The sequence below is a fragment of the Podarcis gaigeae genome (genome assembly GCF_964106915.1).
Source record: "Podarcis gaigeae genome assembly, chromosome: W".
NCBI lineage: Eukaryota > Metazoa > Chordata > Lepidosauria > Squamata > Lacertidae > Podarcis > Podarcis gaigeae.
The window spans coordinates 7,264,859-7,288,052 of record NC_139695.1 but is presented as its reverse complement, the minus strand read 5'-3'; positions in this window follow the sequence as shown (position 1 = coordinate 7,288,052).

The window sequence follows — 23,194 nt, the reverse complement described above, 5'->3', positions numbered from 1 at the left end:
CGATAGGACGCACCGGCCCATAGGACGCACCTAGTTTTCGGGGGGGGGGGAATCAAGGAAAAAAATATGATTCCCCCCCCCCCCCCCCCGCAGCTCTGGGAGCAGCGGACAGGCTGCACGCAGCCTGTGCGCTACTCCAAGACCTTCTTCCTGCTTTTGCGGGAGGTGGGGGAATTCCCCCATCTCCCGAAAAAGCCCACAGGAGGGAGAAGGGACGGACTCCGCCAGTCAGTCCCTTCTTCCTCCTTGGGGAAAAGGCTGCTTTCCCCCACCGCCAGCCTCCAAGCTGGGTTGGAGAGTAGCAGGAAGGCGTTGCGCGCCTTCCCGCTGCCCCCCATTCCTCTGGGGCTGGCGATGGGGGAAGCGCTGTTTTCCCCCACCGCCAGCCTCCAAGCCGGGTTGGAGAGTAGCAGGAAGGCGTCATGCACCTTCCCGCTGCCCCCCATCCTCTGGGGCTGGCGATGGGGGAAGCGCTCTGGAGCGCAGGCTTCGGAGGCTTCGCGTTGCTATTGCTGAAGCCAAGGAGCCTGCATTCGCCCCATAAGACGCACACACATTTCCCCTTCATTTTTGGAGGGGGAAAAGTGTGTCTTATAGGGCAAAAATACGGTAATTTTCAATAACCAAACAAAGAATAAACAAAGAAAACAAAGAAAAAGAAATCAACAACCAAAACAGAAAAACACACAGACCAGAAACAGACAATAATTAACGACAAATAATAATTGACTTCCCTCCATCTCGGTTTTGGATTATGTAAGATAATAATTCCATTCTGCAGTTTTCATTTTATAGCATCTACACATCGCAAGGATTATGTTAAACCTACTGTGATTTTTTGATCTCTAGAATTTGCTTCCATGTATGTTATAAATTTAGTCCAATCATGAATAAACTTTGTACCTTTTTGCTGTCTGATATTCTGCGTCATTTTTGCCAATTCTAAATATTCAAATAATTTAATTTGCCAATCTTTAACAGTTGGGATGTGTTTGGGGTTTTCTAATTTTGTGCTATCAGGATCCTGGCAGCTACAGTTGCATATTGAAACATTGTCTGGTCCTCTTTCTTAATCTCGTCTCCGATCATTCCCAGAAGGAAGGCTTCGGGTTTTTTAACAAAGGTGTATTTAAATATTTTTTTCAATTCGTTGTATATAAGTTCCCAATTTTTTTAAACTTCTTCACACTTCCACCACATATGGTAGAAACCTCCTTCCTTGGTTTTGCATTTCCAACATCTTTTATCTCCGGTCTTATACATTTTTTCTAATTTCACAGGGGTGATGTACCAACGGTACATCATCTTTTCCATATTTTCTCTAAGGGTAGTACAGGCTGTGAATTTCATACCTTTATTCCACAGCCTCGTCCAGCTATCATAGTCCAAATTACATCCAAAGTCTATCGCCCATTTTACCATAACTTCCTTCATCTCCTCATCTTTAGTGTCCCATTCTAATAACTAGTTATACATTTTGGATAGGAGTTTAGTTTTACTTTCTAATATTTCTACCTGAAATCTAGATTTTTTTCTCATTCATCCCAGTCTTTTTATCTTCTTTCCATAGAGCATTGATTTGATGAAACTGCAACCAACCTGTTAGTTTGTTTTTTAACTCTTTTTCTGTTCTTTCCAGGAGATCTTCATATGTCCATCTCTCACCTTCTATATTTATTTTTTTAATAGTTAAAATATCAATAGGTGATAGCCACCAAGGAGTGTTTTTTTCCAACAATTTTCTATTCTTTTCCCACACCTCTAACAATGATCCTCTGATAATATGATTTGAGAAGCCTTTGTGCACCTTTTCCTTATTCTGCCAAAGATATGCATGCCAGCCGAATCTTATGTCAAAGCCTTCTAAGTCCAGCAAATCTGTGTTTTTTAAGACAATCCACTCTTTAATCCAGCAAAGGCACGAGGCTTCATAATACAATCTCAAATTTGGGACCGCAAATCCTCCTCTATCTTTTCGATCCGTTATAATTTAAATCTAATTCTCGGTCTTTTACTTTGCTAAATAAATTTTGAGAGAATTTTTTGCCAATTTTTAAATATTGAACTTCCTCTGATCACCGGAACATTTTGAAATAAAAACAATAGTTTTGGAAGTATACACATCTTAATTGCTGCCATTCTACCTGACCAGGAAAGCTTTATCCTGTTCCAAGTATCCAATTCCTTTTGAATTTCCTTCCAGGTGTTTATGTAATTATCGGCCATTAAATTTATATTTTTCATAGTTAACCAAATTCCCAGAGATTTTACCTTTTTTACCTCTTTTACTCCAGATTGAATTTCTAACTGCCTCCTTAAGTCTTCTCCCATATTCTTAACCATCATTTTAGTTTTGGTTTTGTTCAACCTGAAACCAGATACTTTCCCAAATTATCAACACTTTTTGGGGGGTCCTCTAGCGTTATTACCAAATCATCAGCGTATGCTTTCAATTTAAATTGCTTTACCCCAATTTTGATTCCTCGTATCTCTGGTGTTTTTCTTGTCTTGTTTGCAATTACTTCTAATACCATTATAAACAAAAGCGGTGACAGGGGGCAACCCTGTCTCGTGCCCTTTGAGATCGCGAATGAACCTGTTAAATTATTATTAATAAGCAGTTTGGCTCTTTGACTTGAATAGATTGCTTTAATTCCCTCCATGAAAGTACCTTCTATCCCTGCTGCCCCCATACATTTTAATAGGAAATGCCAGGATACATTATCGAACGCTTTTTCTGCATCGATAAAAATTAATGCCGTAGGGATTTCATTCTTTTTTTCCAGATATTTGATGATATTTATTATGTGCCTTACATTGTCTTTTAATTGTCTATTAGGAAGAAATCCAGCTTGATCTATATGTATTGAATTTTTTAGATATTTCTTGAGTCTGTTCGCCATTATATCAGCAAATATTTTGTAATTATTAAGAAGCGATATCGGTCTATAATTTTTTATATTCAATTTATCCGAGTCCGGTTTTGGTATCAACGTGATGTGTGCTTCTTTCCAGGAATCCGGTATCTTTCCCCCTTGTAGGATGTTATTCGTTACATCACATAGCACCGGGGCTAGGTGTTCCTCCAGAACTTTATAATATTTGGCCGATAATCCATCTGGGCCCGGTGCTTTCCCTGGTTTCATTCTCTTTATTGCCTCTTGGACGTCATCTATTTTTATGTACTTGTTCAATTGGGTTTATTCTGTTGTCTTCTAGATATTTTCCTATTTCTATTATGTCTTCTTTTCTTTTGTATAGTTTTTCATAAAACTTGAGGAAGTTTTTCTTTATTTCATTTGAGTCCTCCACAAGTCGTTCTTCTATTTTTATCTTGTTTATCACATTTTGTTTTTTCCTTTTTCGTAATTGCCACGCCAATAATTTTCCCGTTTTATTTGCTGATTCAAATTTTTTTTGTTTCATTGACTTAATTCTCCATTCCACTTCTTGGTTTATTAACAATGAGTATTGTAGTTGTAGCAATTTGGATGTTTGTTTATTCTGTTTGTCGCTAGGATTTGTTATTAATTTTTTCTCACATTCTCTTAATTGGGCAAGGATTCCTTCTTTCTTTTGTTCTCTTATTTTTTTCCTATGGCTATTTTGTTGAATTAAAAAGCCTCTTAGCACCGCCTTGCTGGCATCCCAAACTATATCAATATTTGTCTCTTTATTAAGGTTTAAATCAAAATAATCTTTCAAGGTAACTTTGGCCTTCTCAATCGTATTATCACTTTCAAATAAACATTCATTCTCCATCTATACACACCCTGAATTCCACACTTAATTTCCAGAATTATTGAATTATGATCAGAAAGGGTTCTGGGTTGTATTTCACATTTTTCAACTCTTGTTGATAGTTCTCTTGAAACCCATATCTGATCTATTCTGCCCCAGCTCTGGTGCGGCTCTGAAAAGTATGTAAATTGTTTTATCAGCGGGTTTTTATGTCTCCAGATATCTATCAAGTCTAAGTTTTCTTCGAGATTATTAAACGATCTTGGTAATTTATTTGTTTTTATAAAAAATTTTATTGAGTTTTCACATTTTATATAGACATAACAAACACACAAAGACACAGACAAACATGTACAATTTCAAATTCTTACTTTCATAACCCCATTCTCTGACTTCCCCGCATCCCCCCTTCATGCATCCTAGTTCCAATAGTTAGTTCAGCAAGTTCTTATCTCCTTTCTTTACAATATTATTATCATTTTTTTAAAAAAACTTAGTTCTTAATTATCCAATTTTAACTTACACAGATCCATTATAATCATTACATCCTTTCCAAAGGTCGACCTAAATTCCCTTCCAACAATTTCTCAATTATCATATTAGTTACTAAACATAACTAGACATAAAAATCATAACCTTATTAGAAAATTCACACACCCCCTCTTTCCAGGTTTCGATCCCCCAAAGAGGTGTCCATAATATCAGTTCTTAGCCTGGATTTCTCACGTCCGAGGCCTTCAAATCTCTATCAGTCCCTCTTCGTCGGTTTTGTTGGTAATCTTTTATGTTGGCCACCAAGTCTCGAAGGAGCTCTATCCCAATAAGATCAGTGTTTCTTCCAACCAGCCCTCCATATTCGAAAGCGGAGTCCCGATCCTGTTTCTTACTTCTTTTAAGTCCAAATAATCCGAATGTCCCAAGGGCTCCCTCTTTCATCTTGCACAAATTTGTAGTCCATAGTTCTTTCAGTCCCCCCATAAGGGGATCTCTCTCTTCTTCATCCTTGCTTTTCAGCCAGATTCTCATTGTCCATATCTTATTTTCTTTGTATTCCCCATTTGTAGGTTTTTGGTTGGCCTTTTCCTCCTGAAATATCTCCGCTCCTCCTTCCCTCTCCTCTGACTCTGAAAATATCTCTTCTGGTTCAGCTGCAGAGTTTTCTTTTGTCACGTCTTCTAGTTCAGCTGCAGAGTTTTCTTTTATCAAGTCCTTAACACAGGCAACAGAATTGCTTACTTTAGAATTCAAGGTCACAATCATTGTAGTCATAGCTGTGCTCTGGTCTTGAAGTTTTCCCACAAGAATAAACATTTTTTCCAACTCGGCCTGTAATTTTCCATCTGCAGCCATTGTAGTGCCTCAGAATCCCCCCTAGAGGGATTCTTGTTACTTAGTAATCCTTCTCCAGCAATCAATTACTATTACTTATTTCTTCATTGTTTCCAACAACTTTGAATCAAATGTAACCCATCTGGTCTGCAAAATAGGTAACTGATTTTTCTAGCTTAAACAGTTCGTTTGACAGCTCATTTGACAGCTGTCAAATTCCTTCTGTCTCCTCAACAGGCTCACTCGCGGATCGCTCCCGGGTCTGGGGGGGGGGGGGGTTACACATCAACTTCTGAAATTCAGTTCTTAACCTCCAGCTCAAAACTTCTGATGTCAATTGTGGAATTAATCACTTTTATCTCACACAGAGAAAGGTAGTCTCTCCACCTTAGTTATCCGGTTCTTGCTTTAAGTGTCTGCAAAAAGGGGGGGTGCAGACTTCCTTTTTAACACTCCCCCGATCGTACCAAATTCAAGGAGAAAGAAATTTTCAAATCCGAATTCCGTACTACTCACGGGTTATTTCTTTTTGAGTCCAAATGTTCAAGGAAAAAAGTCAGCGCTCTTCGGCCATGCCTCGCGGCTTCACTCCACTGAAGTAGCGGTCTACTCACAGCACCACGCCACTCTCCGTACCCTCTCCAAAGCCTTTAAAAAGGCTCTTCGTGGGTCGGGGGGCGCTTAAGGTGCCCGCCGAGTCACCAAGTCCGGAGCTCGGAGGGAATCCGCCATTACCCGATCGCGCTAACCCGGAAGTCTCTAAACAATCTTGGTAATTTCCCTTGGCTCATTTTTTTCCTTTTTGCACTTCTATCTAATTCTGGTGTAGGTACTCCGTTTAAGTCTCTGAGTAAAATCAGTTTGTGATTCTCTAAATCTAATAATATTTGTTCCAGTTTTTTGAAAAATTCTGCTTTATTCGTGTTTGGAGCGTAGACAGTTACCACATTGAATTTTTCTCCCTGAGGGTTAATTTGTATTCCCAAAATTCTCCTTTCCTCATCTTTGCATGTTAATTTAGGGTCCCATTTTTCTTTAGCATATATCACTACCCCTCTTTTTTTGTTTGCAGCTGAATTAATAAATTCAACCCCCAACCTTTTATTTATCAAAATATGTTTATGTTTTTTAGCTACATGTGTTTCCTGACAACATATCACATCAAAATTCTTTTTCATCAAAACCTTTGAAATTTTATTCCTTTTAAGATTTGTGACTTAGACCATTCACATTCCAAGATAAAAATTTTAAAGTCATGATTCTGCTTTTTTTATTCACTCTACACAAGTTCTCAGGCTTATATTCTAGTTGTTCTATTCCTTGTAGTTTCTTCCTCCTCTTCTTTCCCTTTCTTCTCTTTTTCTTTTTTCTTCTCTCTTCTTCTCTTTCTCTCCTCTGTACTTCTCTCTCTTTCTTCAAATCTTTCTTCCACTTTTCCAAGTTCCTTCTCATATCTTCTCAGAATTTTTTCCACTTCTTGAGTGTCCATCAATCTAAATCTCTTATCCTTGTAATAGAAAGTAATCCCTTCTGGAAATTCCCATCTATAAGATATAGCATTCCTTTTCAATACACTTACTATTTGTCTATATCCATCCCTTTTGCGCAGGAGCTTAATTGGAATTTCTTTAAAAATAACAATTGGCCTTCCTTCAATTATTTGTTTTTTTGGTAGCTCGTTCTTAAAATCATATTTTTCATCTCAATTGAATTGAAAACCACTAAACAGTCTCCAACAATTTTTTTTCAATTTAGCTTGTTGAGTTTTCCTTCTTATTCTAAATGCCTTTTCTACCGTGTAGGCTACCTCTTCCTCTTTCAGTTCTAGCCATTTAGCTAGCTCTCTAATAATTTTTTCTTTCACATTCTCATTTGCTTCTTCTCCCACTCCTCTGAATTTTAAATTAAGCTGTTTTTGTCGCATTTCTACCATAGCTAGATTGTCCGACAGTTGATCTTGCCTATTATTCCATTCTCTTATTTCCTCCTTTATTTTTTCTGTCTCTTTCTTTTGTTCTTTCATCTCCTTTTGAATTTTCTTATTTGTTTCTTCAATTGATTTTGACCTAACTGTCAAATCTTACTAGAAAGTTCTCCTACGGCTCCTTCTATTTTTATGTCTATCCTCTCCTGCACCTCTCCTAATTTATTTTCCATATGTATCTCACTCTGTTTAAATTCCTCCTTAATCTTTACCCACAAGATATCTAAGTCTTTAATTTCTTCTTGTCAAGATGCTTTCCTTTCACCAGGAGTCCCTCCTGCTTTTTTTCCATTTCCCCCCAACATTTTGTGTAAATTTACCCAAATTGTCAGTTTTATTACCTAATCTCTCCCTTAGAGGGTGCACAATCTCTTACTCTATCTAAATCTTATGACTCCTGATATCCTGCCCCCTTAGTTTTCAATCCAAGTGATACCTCTATTACACATAATACATAGAAGAGGCACAATCCAATCTAAATGATAGTCACCATTCAAATACAGATTATTTCAATAATTTCCTCTTTGAATCCGATACGTATCTACTAATGTAAAAATGTCTATCACCTTATATAGTATTTATACTTTCCCCCGAACTCAAAAAGTTAGAAGCTTTAGTTTAAAGGTCTTTCCAACATAAAGCCCCCAACAAGGTCCTCTAATCAAATTTATCTTCAAAGAATTTCTCCTAGATGTTTAATCCAAATATTTCCCTAATAAAACCCAGGTAACTTAAGCCTAATCGAGATATAATCCTATTTGTGTGATTTTTTTCAGAAAAGACAAAGAAAAGGAAAAAGAGTTTTTTGCATACAAAAAATAATTTTCAGTTAGTCCTAATCAATTCTGGAATCTTCCGCCACTTGTCGGCTTAATCCAACTCAGGTATAGGGTCTTCCAAGATTATTTGTCCCACCAGGTCCAAAAAAATTCAAATTAGATGTCCAAATGACCTCAGTGGCCAAAATCAAATATATCCACAGTCCATTCAGCCTTACATAGTCAAAGATAGGGAAGGGAGTTTAAATTGTGGTGGGAGAGGGAACTTCAATATGGGATAAAAAGAAGGGAGAAGAGTGAATACAATTTCCAGTCTTAGCCGTTGGGGTCAAAATCTAGGTTCTTCCCTCACTTTCCAGCTCAGTCCATTTCAAATGTCCTCCTCCTTTGAAGGCAATCTGTTCTCTATTGCTTCAGTGATTGTAAAGAGGTTTAGAGAACACCCCCCCCCCCAAAAAAGGAGGGAAGTGTAATTCAAAGTTCTGTGATGTTCCCCAGGTACTTTATCGTTGTTTAAGAAAGTTGGCAGAAGTTTCTAGTGCAGCTAATATGAGGGAGGAGTAAGATGGTCGCTTGTTCAATTGATATGACGGGAAATAGGCAGGGAATTGAAACTGACCTTTAACTTTAACGTTCTTTATATACCTCTTTCCTTTATCTCTTTAATGTCCTTTAACATTCTTTGTCTATCTCCCTTCCTTTATCTCTTTTTAGTCACCAAAGCGGGAGAAAACAAGCTTTCTTTCATTCATTTGTTTTACTTCTCCTTAAAGCCTTCCCCGATCCTTTCGCAATCTTCTTAACTTCAACTCTTCTCAAACAAATGCACGCGGTTACTTTTTAACTTTTTTGTATTCCCAGCACTAAAGGTATTCAAAGTCTCTAATCAGTCCCTTATTAGTTACTTTGTATATACTGAGTCTATCTGCCGCAGCAAAAGTTGCCGTGGACTTTCAGTTTTGTACTCACTCAGATAGGCGAAAAGTCACTTCCTCTCTTGTTCTTGCGACTATGTTTTCTGCGCCATCTTTTTTCCTCAACCGGGATGAATTCCCTGCTTTCAATCTTTAAACATCCGAAATTCACTTGGTATGCTTTCCAGACTTTTAAGATGAAAATATTCCACTGTCACCAAGGATTTCATTCTTATGTCTATGGAGATTCGTCACGCTTCTCAGGGGAAGCTACAGGCAGCGCAACACAGGGTCGGTGCTTTCCCGTTTGCGCTCGCAGTCTCGTTGTCCTCGAGTTCTTCCGGAAAAACCCCGAAAAGATAGCGAAACCGCTCCGCCGCTGCTGGGTAGCCTGTCCCTCAAGGGTCTCCCCCTTGAGATTTTTGGGGTGCGCAGTGCCTTTGCGACTCCCCCAAGCCCCCATGTTGCCCTGGAAAACCCTGACGGGGTTTTCCGTGCTTCCTCGCTGTCCGTGAGTCAAACCGGAACTTCCCTTGCTGATTCCAGTATCCTTCCGGTCAGGACCAGACCTGGAGGCAGGGATAATCCTCAAATAACGACTAAACCTGCCTCCTTGGTAATGACATGGTCTGGTCTTAGCGTAACTCCTCCTCCTGCCCGTGAGCACTGAGATTGGGTGTCCCAATACATTCCCCCCCTGTGGAACCTGCCCCAGCCATTCTATTGGCTGAGGCCCACTCCCAGGCAGCCCTGACCCATCCCCTTAAAAGGCAAAATACAAACTATACAATAACTTAACAGAATAATAAAAATAGGAGCAAAGCAAGAAACAATAGTGCTAAAATTAAACTACTCTCCACCCTGACTAAATACTTATCCAACCCCAAGCAGAAATAAAATAATAAAATTATAAAATATTATAAAAACAACCACCACCATTTAAGGTGCAGCAAATTAAAAGCACTTAAAACACTTAAAACCATTTTGTCACTTGCTGCAGGGAGCTGCTCAGGCCTCTAAACTGGTGGTGAGTACAGGCCCCGCCCCCTAGGCCCCAGCACTCACCAGTGCAGGCTCTGGCCCCTAGGCAAGATGGAGTTAGTAGGAAGGGAGTGGTCCACCCAGCACTCACCAGAGCAGCAGCAGTATCTCAAACAGTGGTGGCTTGCAATAGTTCCAGAAGTTTTATTTCCATGTTATTTCTTATTTGTAATCCCATGGCATTTGTCTTGTTATTCAGTTCACAGACGTGCTGGGGGTTCAGTTAACACATCTTTCTTGGGGGCTCTTTCAGTCTTTCGTAGTATCAAAGATGCTTTGGAAGCTGTTCCAGGCTCTTTCCACTTTCTGGGGTTACCCCCCAGATGTGCTGAGAGTCCCCTGCAGGCTTTCTTTCTTTCCCCTTTTCCTCTTCAGCGCCACCAATTTTTAAAAGACTGTTCAGATTCCTCCAGCTGTCAGTAGCTTTTTAACTTTGTATCCCAATAGGTAACTGAATACAGTTAATGTATAAATCCGTTAGAATGTAACGGGACTCCTTCCAAGATGGCACCGAGGCAAGTCACGCTCCCCTGCGCTCCCCGGCACTCACTTTTATTCTTTTAAAACTTTATCTTAATTGCCCTCCGGATGCCAATTTCTAACGGAAAACATTTTAAAGACTCTGAGCACTTTTACTTTTATAATTCCTGCTCGCTCTGTGAGCTTCAGCTTGCCTTCAGCTTGTCCCAGCCTGCTCCCTCCCTCCTTATCAGCTGGAGAGAACGCTGCTGCCTGAACTGAGAGCAGAGAGAGAAGTGAACTGCTCACCCGACCAACGGAGGGTAAGGAGAGACACGACTGTGAGCCCTGCTTTGAGACTGGCTCATAGACACCCAGCTCTGCTGCCCCGGCGCTCACTTTTATTCTTTTAAACCCTTATCTTAATTGCCCTCCGGATGCCCCCCCCCTTTTTTTTAACAAACGGAAAACATTTTAAAGACTCTGAGTACTTTTACAATTCCTGCTGGCTCTGAGAGCTTCAGCTTGCCCTCAGCTTGTCCCAGCCTGCTCCCTCCCTCCTTATCATCTGCCTGGTCAAGGTCGCCAGAGAGGAGAGAACGCTGCTGCCTGAACTGAGAGCAGAGAGAGAAGTGAACTGCTCACCCGACCAACGGTGTCTGGAGAAGGAGGGTAAGGAGAGACACGACTGTGAGCCCTGCTTTGAGACTGGCCCATAGATACCCAGCTCTGCTGAACACAGAGAAAGATAAAGCTTGGAGATTTGGAGGTTAACTGAACTGACTGACCCCCGCCCAGCTGGGGGGCTGTGTGAACTAGCTGGAGACAGCATTCCTGCTTCGCAGCTGAAGAGGAAGTGCAGTAGCTGGAAAGACTCCTTATTTTAACAAACTGTTCTGAGGAGACCAGCATTTATACTCTCAGAGACTCCTGATGAAGGCATCCTGAGTTTTGTTTGTTTGTTTGTGTTTTTTTTGTTGTTGTTGTTGTTGTTGTTGTTGTTTTTACAGGAAGTTTTTAATCTATACAATAACTCCACAACAGTGTACCGGATAGGACCCTCTGGAGGTTTGGAAAACCGGCTTCAGCAAGATATCATTCTGTGCCCTGCCTTATGTGGTAGGCCTCTGAAAGACTGCTTAGAAGGAATCAGTGAACCAGCCCACAGAAAGTTTCCCTTCTGGGGCTCTTGGATATCCTTCGTTCAGTATAGGCCGGTGGGAGATGGCCTCTAAAGACTAAGCTAGGGCCCGAAATACAAGGTTATCATAGCTGCACATGCACTTTAGCCAAACTCCACTATTATCCTTTTCCAACGGCACATAAATTGCCTAAAAAAGGCAATTTTAATTTTAATGTACTTTTTAGCTGTTTTATTCCTGCTGTCCCTTTGGCAGCATTGTTTTATTATTATATTCTGACTAGGTTGCAGCATTTGTGAAACAGCGCTGGTCGCATGATTGAGGTGAAAACTACAGGCTTAGGACAATCGCCAAGACCTAAAAGTAGAGAACTCAAATTAGAGAAATATACCGAGGCTGTTGATGAGCACATCAGGAAGGTGGGGATATAGATTGATGCCCCCACTTGCCCCCCAATTTAAGGCAGTCGCACCTGGGGTAAACTGCCCTCTCTCTATATCAAGACAACTTTTACCATGGTTTTTACTAGAAGAACATATAAGGAGTTGGGTATACTGCCTGACTCGGCAATCAGCCCCCCGGGCCCTGGTAAAAGACAAAGCAAAATCACAAATTACTTCCCTAAGATGGAGGAGGATAAGAGTCCACAAAAAGAGTTAATTCTTGATGAAGTAATACCCCCCTCTCTAACTGTTCTTGATTGGACGTCTTACTTTAAAGAGACATATCAAGATACTGGAAATATTAACTCTCCATGCAGCCTAGCGCAAGAACTAGCTTTAGCCGAGGAACTTCAGGAGGGAAATACCTCTATTACTAAGGAACAGCAGCCCACGGAAGAAATTACATCCACCCATCAAAAAATACTTATTCCAAAATACTCTCAAACAGAACTGAGTGACGGCTGCCCTTTGGATTATTCCCTAGCAGTAAGTACTGATCTAGCTAACATAAAAAAATATCTAATAATAACAAATGGGCTATTGCTGACGTTAGTAGAAAACTTCACACCTCAATTAAAAGAGATAAAACTGAATGATATGCCCCAAGAGCATAAAACAGTTGAGCTAGTGGGGACGAACAAACCAGTAATAAATAAGAGTCTGCAAAGACATAACTCAAGGGTAAAAGTGAAGAAAAGTAAAAATATCAAAGCAACAAGGAAAGCCAAGTATACCTGCAGTAATCAAAATATACATTGGCAGAAATTGTTTAAACTTCTTCCCTCGGCTCCAAATAAATCGACCACACGGGGCAGTAAAAAGAAGGGTAAAAAGAGAGAAACAAAGATAGTTACACAGCAACCGGCTAAGGAGGACTCGCCAAGGCTGACTCCAGTAGCAAGTGAGAAGGCAGAAGTAACAATTCAGTTCCTGGATAACCAACTCTTTAACAAACCTGATGCTGCGGAAGCAGAGGCCTCTACCTATGAAGGCAATAAAACACTTAGCAAATTGAACAGCGGGGAAGAGGAAGTGTTTAGTAGAGATGATACCCCCCCCCCCCTTCAGACCTGGCAAGCCTCCAGTCAGGAAAGAGATTGGAATTTGATCCTAAATCCCCAAAAATTGGTATTCACGAACTTCCCGAAGCCTAAGGGCTTCCTTACAGGGAAACAGTGAATAATGAACTTTGTATCTAGTCTAAATGATATACTACCAGGAATGGTTAATTCTAATGACATCACCTCGGTGGAATATCTACATTATGATGGTCACTCAGTGAGAGCACTGACCACTTTTGGGGATCAGAACCTGGCCAAGTTTATTTTTAGGTCAAGACCTGCCTTTTTAAAAGCACGGATGACAATACTTAGGCTCTTTGAAAATAAGGCTCCTTTGAGCCCCCTCTTGAAAACTAAGCAGGCAAACCTTAGAAAGGGGAAACAACTCCCAAAATCCTGGCCTGACAAACAGAACCTGCAATGCCTTGTGAGCAAAGGTGAGGATTTCTTTACTATGGAAGAAAATATCCTAATTGACCAGTTCTGGACGTTCCCACCATTAATACAAACTGACATCTTGGGAAGACTAGACAAGCTAAGAGATAAGCTGGCCGAGAGAGCCTCAGGCAACGAGGTTATTAAGGGGGACCAAAAAAAGACCACAGTACGTAACCTTCAGATTAAAACGGAGATTAACTTTCCACCAAGAGAGAATGTGCCACCCTCCAAAGAGAGCACTCCATCAACCCCCCGAAGGAGAAATATCCCTAAGGTGACCCCACCAGACGTATGGGACAAAATGAGATACCTAGATGAAACAGAATTGGGCCAAAATCAGGCCGCAACAGAATATCCACAGAAGGAATATATGCATAATAAAGATCTGGTGTTCACAAATGTGAGCACTTTGCATCCACCTATTGAAATCATAGAGCGGCTGGATAGCCCGCCATACAAAGACGATAGGCGACCGATACATAAAGCGACAAACCCTAAAAGTACGTTAGCTAATAATTGACAAAGACTCGACTGCGATAAAGCCAATCTTAAATTTTTATCATGGAACATTGCTGGTTGGCTCAACAAGGCGACTGACCAATCATTTGTCAATTTCATTCAAGATCATGATATAGTCTTTCTGCAAGAGACATGGCTAACAGGGGATTTAGATGTAAATGGTTTTGCCTCATTCTCGCTCGCAGGTTCACCAAGCAACAAAGGGGGACGAGTTAAGGGTGGACTAGGCATTCTAATATCCACAAGGCTGAGAGCATCTTTCGTCGAGATGGAGCCTCTGAGCAGTGTGGCCATGGCATTATTAATGAAATGCAGATATTGCACACTTCTATTGATTAATATATACGCCCCTCCCCAAAGAGGCAAGCAGCTTATCAAAAATATCTGGCATAGGCTAGAATCATATGTCGATGAGTTAATGAATCAAACTCCTGCAGTGGCAGTGCTGCTGGCTGGGGATTTAAATGCCAGAATTGGCCAATCAGACGAAGCGTTATATGCTCATTTCCATGACGTACCTCCCATTTCTGAAGAAGTCCATCTTATTCCCCCAAGGCTCTCAAAAGACAAGGGCTGCAACTACGCAGGCCTATGCCTTCTACGTTTTTCCAACAATTTGGATCTGACCGTATTAAATGGTCGTGTCGACAGAGAACCCAGTGGGGAATTCACATTTATATCCAACATGGGAGCCTCCACTATCGATTACGTCCTAGTGTCATCTAACCTTTTGAGCAGAGCACGGGAATACAAAGTGGTGGAGAGGGTTGACAGCGACCATCTACCGCTCTGTTTAATACTGGACGTAAGAAAAGATTTATTTTGCTCTGATAAACTTGAAGCCCCATGTTTCGAAAACATGGAGCTAAGATACTCGCGTATTAAATGGTCCAGCAAATTGAGTGATGAAATATCGGAAAGACTTCACTCAGATACTTTTCTTGCTAGAAAGGAGAACCTCGTTAATTCCCCAACTCCTGAGGCTAGATTAGACATGTTCCGGGAAGTGATTTCGTCCCTACAACCTTATCTGACTAACAAAAAAATGCCACGGCAATCTCTACACTCTAATAAATCCAAACCCTGGTTTGACCAAGAATGCATGGCTATGAAACGCCTCCTGCTGGATAAGTACAGGAACTATAGAGCAGCGAACCTACCTTCGCTTCCATTAGACTGGTTTGAGTTAAAACGCAGTTATAAAGCTTTGATTAACAAGAAAAAGCTCCAGGCACAAAGGGAGGAATGGCAGTGCCTAGTGGAGGCCTCCCGAAGGAAAGATTCTGCCACGTTTTGGAAAGCTGGAGAGACTCCCCGATTGAAATCGAATACTCTATACCTGCTGGAGCATGGGAGGCCTTTTTCCTCTCATTATATTCATCAAATCAGCTGGTCCCAGTTCTGCTTCCCGCTTCAAGTGAATTTGGCAAGGAATGGCCCCCTGTAACCAGAGAAGAAATTACTGGCCTTATTCAATCTCTTAAATCAGGGAAAGCCCCGGGTGCTGACAATATCCCACCAGAAATTCTTAAGGCAAATGTTGAATGGTGGGCCCCTGTGTTAGCCGCCTTATTCACTAGTATAAATCAAACAGCTATTATCCCTGAGGACTGGGGTTTAGCCATCATCATTCCAATATTCAAGAAAGGAAACAGATCTGAGCCAGCTAACTATAGACCAATCAGTCTATTAAGTATTATCAGCAAACTATACGCTGCTCATTTATGTGACAAATTAGTGGAGTGGATGGAAAGAGAGCATATTCTATCAGAAGCTCAAGCTGGTTTTAGAGCAAAGCGTTCAACTATAGACCAGGCCCTTATCCTTCAACACCTGGCAGACAAATACTCTAGAAAAGGGGGGTCTTTATATGCAGCTTTTGTGGATTTCAAATAGGCCTTTGATCTAATACCAAGGGATAGACTCTGGGAAAAGCTTGGCGCTACAAACATAGATAAACGCTTATTACGCCTTATCCGTGGTCTATACGAAAACACCAGGGTGAGGGGGTAAGATGCGATCGGTCAGGCCATCTAACTAAAGAAATTAAAACACAACTATGGGGTTAAACAAGGATGTGTCCTCGCGCCAATGCTATTTAATTTTTATATTAACTCTCTAGCAGTAAATATGGCGAAAGAAAATGCCCACCCTCCCAAACTGGCAGGTATGCCCCTCCCGGTGCTTCTGTATGCGGACGACGCAGTCCTACTCTCCTTTTCCTGCGTTGGCCTGAGGAAGCTTTTGAGATCACTTGCTGATTATTGTCAAGCAGAACAACTATCAATAAATTACAGCAAATCTAAAATTATGGTGTTTTCAAAAAAAAGAAGGAAACACAAATGGAGAATTAATGGTCAACCTATTGACCAGGTAGCAACTTTCAAATACCTGGGAATAACTTTTCAGGAAAGGGTCTCGTGGCACCAACAGATGAAAAACGCCATTGCCAACGCAGGAAGGGCCAACAAAGCCCTTACAAGATTCTTTCACGGGAAAGGACGTTCCGGCGGCCTCCCAGGTTTTTGCTGCAAAAATACTCCCACAACTCACTTATGGATCCCAGGTTTGCAGTTTTAAACATTTTGCGCCTATGGAGGCATTTCAAGCAAAATTCTATCGGTGTTTATTGGGGATCCCTCCCTGTGTATCTAATATAGCTGTCCGCTTAGAAGTTGGACAACTACCCGTTAACGCGCGTTTGTGGATTCAAAAGATACACTACTGGTTAAAACTTATTTTTTCCCCGGCCGGTTTGGCGCCCTTAACACTCTTAGACACCTTTCATTCTACCTGGAAAGCTTCCCTGTTTGAAAAGATAAGAAGCTTGGGATTCTCCCCGCAGATCTTGATAGCGGCAGGATATGAGAGAGCCAGAAGTCAAGTGCTCCAGCGCATTAGGGACATAGAGCTGCAATGTCATATGGGCAAAATGGATAAACACGCCACAATTAGAGACTTTGGGAGAGGGTTCTCACCCGCAAACTATCTGTCTGATTTACAAATACCTAAGTACAGACATTCCTTTACCCTGGCCAGATTAAACGTTCTGCCCTCTGCCCTGCTGTTAGGCAGATATGAGGGCAAACCATATGAGTCACGTGTTTGCCCATGTGGCTCATCGGAAGTGGAAACAAGTTTGCATGTATTGCTGCACTGTAGTTATTACGAGGATCTACGCCTGACCTTTATTGCCCCAGTTCTACAAAAGCTTAAAAATGAATCAGAACTTCAATGTATGAGAGCCTTGGTAGAAGATAAGGTTCCTGTAATCACGATCAATGTTGCTAAATTCTGTGCAGCCGCTATCCGGCGCAGAAAACAAGAGCTTTCCAATGTCAACATGCAGGCAAAGGCAAATACTTAATTTTATTCATGCTGTCCAATCTTAAATTGTTGTTATGGCCTAATCTGTATTGAAATTGTCCTTTGTTTTTTCCGGTGTTATGTTTCGCTGACTAGCTGTACGAGTCAATCTGGTCTGTGACCGTTTAATAAAATTTGATTTGAGAATGTAACCATCCACCAAGTCAGAGTTAAATGTTACAACTCTCCTTTGCTGTTGGCTGTGTCTGAGTCCCATTCACAAAAAAGTTCCCTTTGCAGAGCTCGTCCACAGAAATCGGAAGCTGACTTCCTGTTTTGCTTCCATTTCGTCAAATTAAATTTTTAAGCTCTAATTCAAAGTTCAAAATGTTTTATTTGACTTTTACCTCTAATTGGAAGATCTGCTTCTGGTGACGGATCGTAGCTTTCGCAGCAGGCTGTGTTGGTGCCGAGAGCGAACTCGAGCCTCTTCCCCTTCCCTCCCGCGTACACAGCAGCGGCCGGGAGACAATTGGGGGGGGGTGAGCCCTCATGTCCCCACTCTCCTGTGGGGGGGGGTTGGGGGTGCGCTGAGCTCTAGCACTGCCCTCCAAGCCTTTCTGCTGGCTCTGTGTTGCGGGCGACACTTAGCACTCCGCCATTGTCCTCCGCAGCAGACCGGAATGTGGAGTTTGGAACTAACAGGGTTAAAACTCTGTGGTGTCCTGTATCTGGGAGGAGCTTGACACAGGGAAATGCGTCACAGTGTGTGTCTGAGTTCAGATCTGGTTTCGCTTCTGGCTGACACACAGCAGCAGAAGCTGCAAGACAGTGCTTTTGGAAAGCACAGAGAATGGCTGAAGTTTCCGATGGTTACTAATGGGTTTACTGCTTTGTAAATAAAGCTACTAGAGATAAGAACGAACTGTCTCTGGACGTGATTTATCCCTTTTCTCACATGGACGCAGGACCGCTGCTGCTACTCTGCTATCCTGCCAGGTCAGCTTTCCCAGCAAAAGTTCGCGCAGGGAAGAGTGACTGGACGGCAATTTATATTTACCCGAAGGTAAATTTATATTTACCTGAAGAGGTTATGGGTGTTCCGCATCTCCTGACAAGTGTGAGAAGGGAGGAAGGCTGCCAGCTTTGAGTTGCTGTGATCTCCTGCCAGGAAGGGCGGTGAGGAATGCTGGTGATCGGAGCCAAGAGCCAAGAGAGACGGCTGCTTCGGAGGACCAGCTTGCTGGCAGAGTGAGTACGCTTTAAGCCCTGGTGGGTGGAAGATGGCTGCTCAGGCACAGCAGGGCCATGAGAGCTTCAATATCCCCGGTGAAAGATTAAATGGGGCCAATTGGGAGGCCTGGTCAAGAAGAGCCAGGGGGTGGTTTGTGGCCACAGGGCTCTGGAGTCCAGTCCAGAAGGAGCCGGCTCCACCCACGCAAGCTACTGCTCTGCTGAGTGAGAGAGAGCAGAGAGAGCTCTGCATGTTGCAAGCAAATGTGGACGCTTTGCTGTTGCCTCATCTGGAGGGTGTTAAATCGGCTCAGGCTGCCTGGCAGGCGTTGAGGAGTTTGTGTGAAAGCTGAGCAGGAGCCAGACCAGAGGGGGCTGGAAGCCCAGGTGGGGCTGGAGGATGCCCAGAAAGCCCAGTGGGGGCTGAGACTGTGTTGGGAAGCTGTTGCAATGCTTCAACACGTCTGTGTGATGGACTGTGTGCAGGAGAAAGGCTGAGAGAGCTGAAAAGAGGAAGGCAGTGGCAAGCTGTTCCTCAGGCAGCAGTGCACCCAAGAGTGGGGGTGCAGGCCGATCCAAGAGCTCTGAGAAAGCGAAAGTCTCCGAAAGTTGTTTGTGCTTTGCTCCGACGTCCAACAGCGCTGGGAAACATCCGCAGGCCAGGAGAAAAACAAAGACAAGTCGTCTTTTTACCTCACAGCTGCGATGGTGTCTCTGGGAAAAGACAAAAGCCTCAGTCGGGGGGAGGCTGTGGCCATGGAAACCGGAAGGGCAGCAAGCAACGCCATGGCAGCTTTGGAAGACAGCCAGAGAGACACTTTATCTTTCGTGGTGGACTCAGGTGCGACCCACAATCTCGTGAATTCACGGGAGCTCCTGAGAAACTGCAAGACAGTTAAAACTGATCGTTACATTAAATTAGCGGACGGGTCTCAAAGACCATTGGCTGAATCTGGGTTTCTCTATTGTTCTTTTATAGATCATTGGGTGCAAGTTTATGTGGTTCCAGAGCTTGCCCACCCTCTTTTAAGTGTGCCAGCTCTTATGGCCGATGGGTTCGAAATTCTATTCTCTAACAATTTGTGCTCCTTTTACAGGGATGGGAAGAAGGTCTACAGTGTTGAGAGAAAAGACAGGCTCTTTCTGGTGGAGATGCCCATTGAAAATGGGACTGGTGGGGAAATGGGGCTGGTGGGAAATGGGGCTAGTGGAGAGTCCATTGAAGACGCCCAAGGGAAGTGTGCGTATGTCCCACCACACCATGATTGTATACACTTGTGGCACAGGAAATTTGGACATGCTGGGTGGTCACTTGTGCGAAAAGCTGCAGAAAACACCATTGGCTGTAGGTTCAAGGATTGTGGCAAATACCTAGATTGTCAAGCCTGTAAGCAATCAAAGGTCACAACATGCACATACCCCAGGTCAGAGAGGCGAACCAGCAAACCCTTTGAACTTGTGCATGCAGATTTGTCAGGGCCCATGCCAACACCTTCTTTAGCTGGGTCTAAATGGGTTCTGGTTCTGATTGACGGTTTTTCTAAGCATTCTTGGGTTTTTACGCTGAAACAGAAATCAGAAGCAGCTGCACTGATCAGGGATTGGATCACAGCGGTAGAGCTACGGTTCTCTACCAAGGTGATTTCCTTTCAATCTGATCGCGGGGGGGGGGGGGGAAGAGTTCACAGGTTCTGCGCTGCAATCGTTTTTCAGGCAGAAGGGTATCAGTCATCGACTGCCGACCCCCCACTCGCCGCAACAGAATGGGGTTGCAGAGAGAAAATTTCGTACACTACAGGAATCAGCGAACGCTATGTTGGCAGACTCGGGTTTGCCACAGCGCTTTTGGGCTGAGAGTTATAAAACAGCTTGTTTTCTCCAGAATCGAGTGTACAATTCCAGTGTAGGCAACACACCATATTTTTTGTTGCATCAGAAGAAGCCTAAAGTACACTACTTTCACGTCTTTGGTTCTCAGGCTTGGGTTCTCATTCCAAAGGCCATGTGCAGAAAGGGTGAGCCAAGGTCTAGGAAGATGATCTTTGTAGGCTATGAGCCGGGTTCAAAGGCGTGGCGTTTTGCATACCCTACTGGCAACCAGTCTAAGCTGCTTATTAGCGGCAGTGCTGAGTTTTGTGAGCAGAGTGGGTGGAAACGTCTTCACGGGAACCCGGATGTTCTGTTAGACTCAGGTGAGGAAGAGGAGGAGGACGAGGCTGAACCTGTTGCTGAGATGCACGGTCCACAGCCACAGAGTCCAGAGCAGGGATCTCCAAAGGGGGGGGGTCTCCGTATCTCTCCAAAAGGTCCCAGGACCCCTCCACAGGTTTCTGTCAAGTCTGAGTTAAGGAGTGAACCATCCTCGCCAGCAGAACCAGCTGTACGCCCGAAACGGCGCAGCAGGTCAGAGGGGGATGTTTCAGACACAGAGGATAGTAGGGCTGATCCAGGTGAATCAGGCGCAGTTCCAGAATTCACGCTGAGGAGGTCAGCAAGATCAACCAAAGGGAAGCCACCTGAAAGGTATGAAGCCACAAGTGTCTGGGTTGGTGTGGCTAGATGTGAACCTGAATCCTTTGAGGATGTTCAAAAGTTGCCTCAGGAAGAAGCCAGCAAATGACGTGAGGTGATGCAAAAGGAGATGAACTCAATGGAGTCTCTTGGTGTGTTCTCACTCACACAGCTGCCGGCGAACAAACAAGCTGTTAGCTGCAAATGGGTTTACCGTTTGAAACCCACAGAAGCGGGAGAACCATAGTATAAAGCGAGATTAGTGGCCCGAGGATTCACACAGAAAAAGGGTTTCCACTTCACGGAGGTGTATTCGCCAACGTCATGAGCGGAGACTCTAAGAACGCTTTTGGCGATAGCAGCACAGAGAGGTTGGAAGGTGAACCATTTTGATGTAGATGTCGCCTACCTGAACTCAGATCTCCAGGAGGAGTTGTACATGCTTCCTCCTCCAGGGTTTGAAGTCAGTGAGCCAGGCGTCGTGTGGCGGTTGCACAAATCCATCTATGGATTACGCCAATCTGCCAGGAATTGGAATATGTGCCTACATGAAGCCTTAGAAGAGCTAGCTTTTAAGAGATCTCTTGCAGACAGTTGTCTTTACATTAGAGATTCAGGCTTAAAACAGCAAGTGGTGCTTGTGTTTGTTGAAGGTATATATTGATCATGGCACAGACAGGTGAACAGGTGGAGAGGTTTGCTAAGGAGCTTGGAAAGCGGTTCAAGCTGAAGCAGCTTGGAGATGTCAAATCCTATTTAGGCGTGCAGATCACAAAAGCAAGTGATGGAAGTTTTTTGCTTTGCCAGAAAGGTAAGATTGAACAGTTGCTTGAGAAGTTCAGAATGTCTGATTGTGCAGGTGCCAGATCACCCATGGAGGCTGGATACGTGAAGGAGTGTCAGCAAGTAGAACGCGTGGTGTTCGAAAATACTGACCTCTTTCAGTCAGCTCTGGGTAGTCTGTTGTATCTGTCACAGTGGAGCAGACCAGACATAGCGTTTGCTGTCAATCTGCTCAGTAGAGAGGCTTCAAGTCCTAGTGTGCAGGCCTGGAATGGTATAAAGCGGGTGCTACGTTACCTGCAAGATACCAAAGACTTTTGCCTTAAAATGTCAGCTGAGGGTGATGTCAAGCTGACTGCTTGAGTGGATTCAGATTGGGCTAACTCTGAGGACCGCAAATCAGTGTCAGGCCTAGTGGTGAAGTTTGGGGACTCAGTGATTGGATGGAGGTCCCGGAAGCAAAGTCTCATAGCGCATTCGTCTACTGAAGCCGAGTTCAGTGCACTATCAGATGCTTGCAGAGAGCTGGAGTTCTATGTGTGTTTGGTTGAGGAAATCTGTGGAGAGAATTGTCTGCCCATTGTGGTGCATGAAGACAATCAACCGTGCCTTAAATTAGCTGAGACGGGGCAATTCAAGGCGAGGACCAAACATTTGGACATACGTTTCCGGAATGTATGTCAGAGCGTTCATGAGGGGCTAGTTGCTCTGAAATACTGTCCCTCAACAAAGAACCTCGCTGATGGTTTCACAAAACTATTGACCTTCCAGAAGCACGAGGAGTTCTGTGAGGGTCTGTGTATGGGGAAAGCAATGTTGGCTGTTGTCCCCAGATGCAGGACAAGAGGGGTGTGGAGTTTGGAACTAACAGGGTTAAAACTCCGTGGTGTCCTGTATCTGGGAGGAGCTTGACGCAGAGAAGTGCGTCACAGTGTGTGTCTGAGTTCAGATCTGGTTTCGCTTCTGGCTGACACAGCGCAGCACAAGCTGCAAGACAGTGCTTTTGGAAAGCACAGAGAATGGCTGAAGTTTCCGATGGATTTACTGCTTTGTAAATAAAGCTACTAGAGATAAGAACGAACTGTCTCTGGACGTGATTTATCCCTTTTCTCACACGGACGCAGGACCACTGTTGCTACTCTGCTATCCTGCCAGGTCAGCTTTCCCAGCAAAAGTTTGCGCAGGGAAGAGTGACTGGACGGCAATTTATATTTACCCAAAGGTAAATTTATATTTATATCCTTGACCATTTTCTCTTGATGCTGTTCTCTTGATGTATTCTGCCGTTTGCTGGCTCTCAGCCAGCAGCACATGGGCTCAAATCCCCACATTCTTTTCTGTAACTCCAAGCTAAAAGCCTGCCTTCAGGGAACCTACTGTGAACAGCATGTAAGTAAACTTCTTATTGTTGGCTTTTTGCAGTATGATAGCGCTGCAGAGAGCTTGCTGGGGAGACCATGCATTAAAAAGGGACTCAAAAAATAACTTAAACAAGGTTTTAATTACAAAAA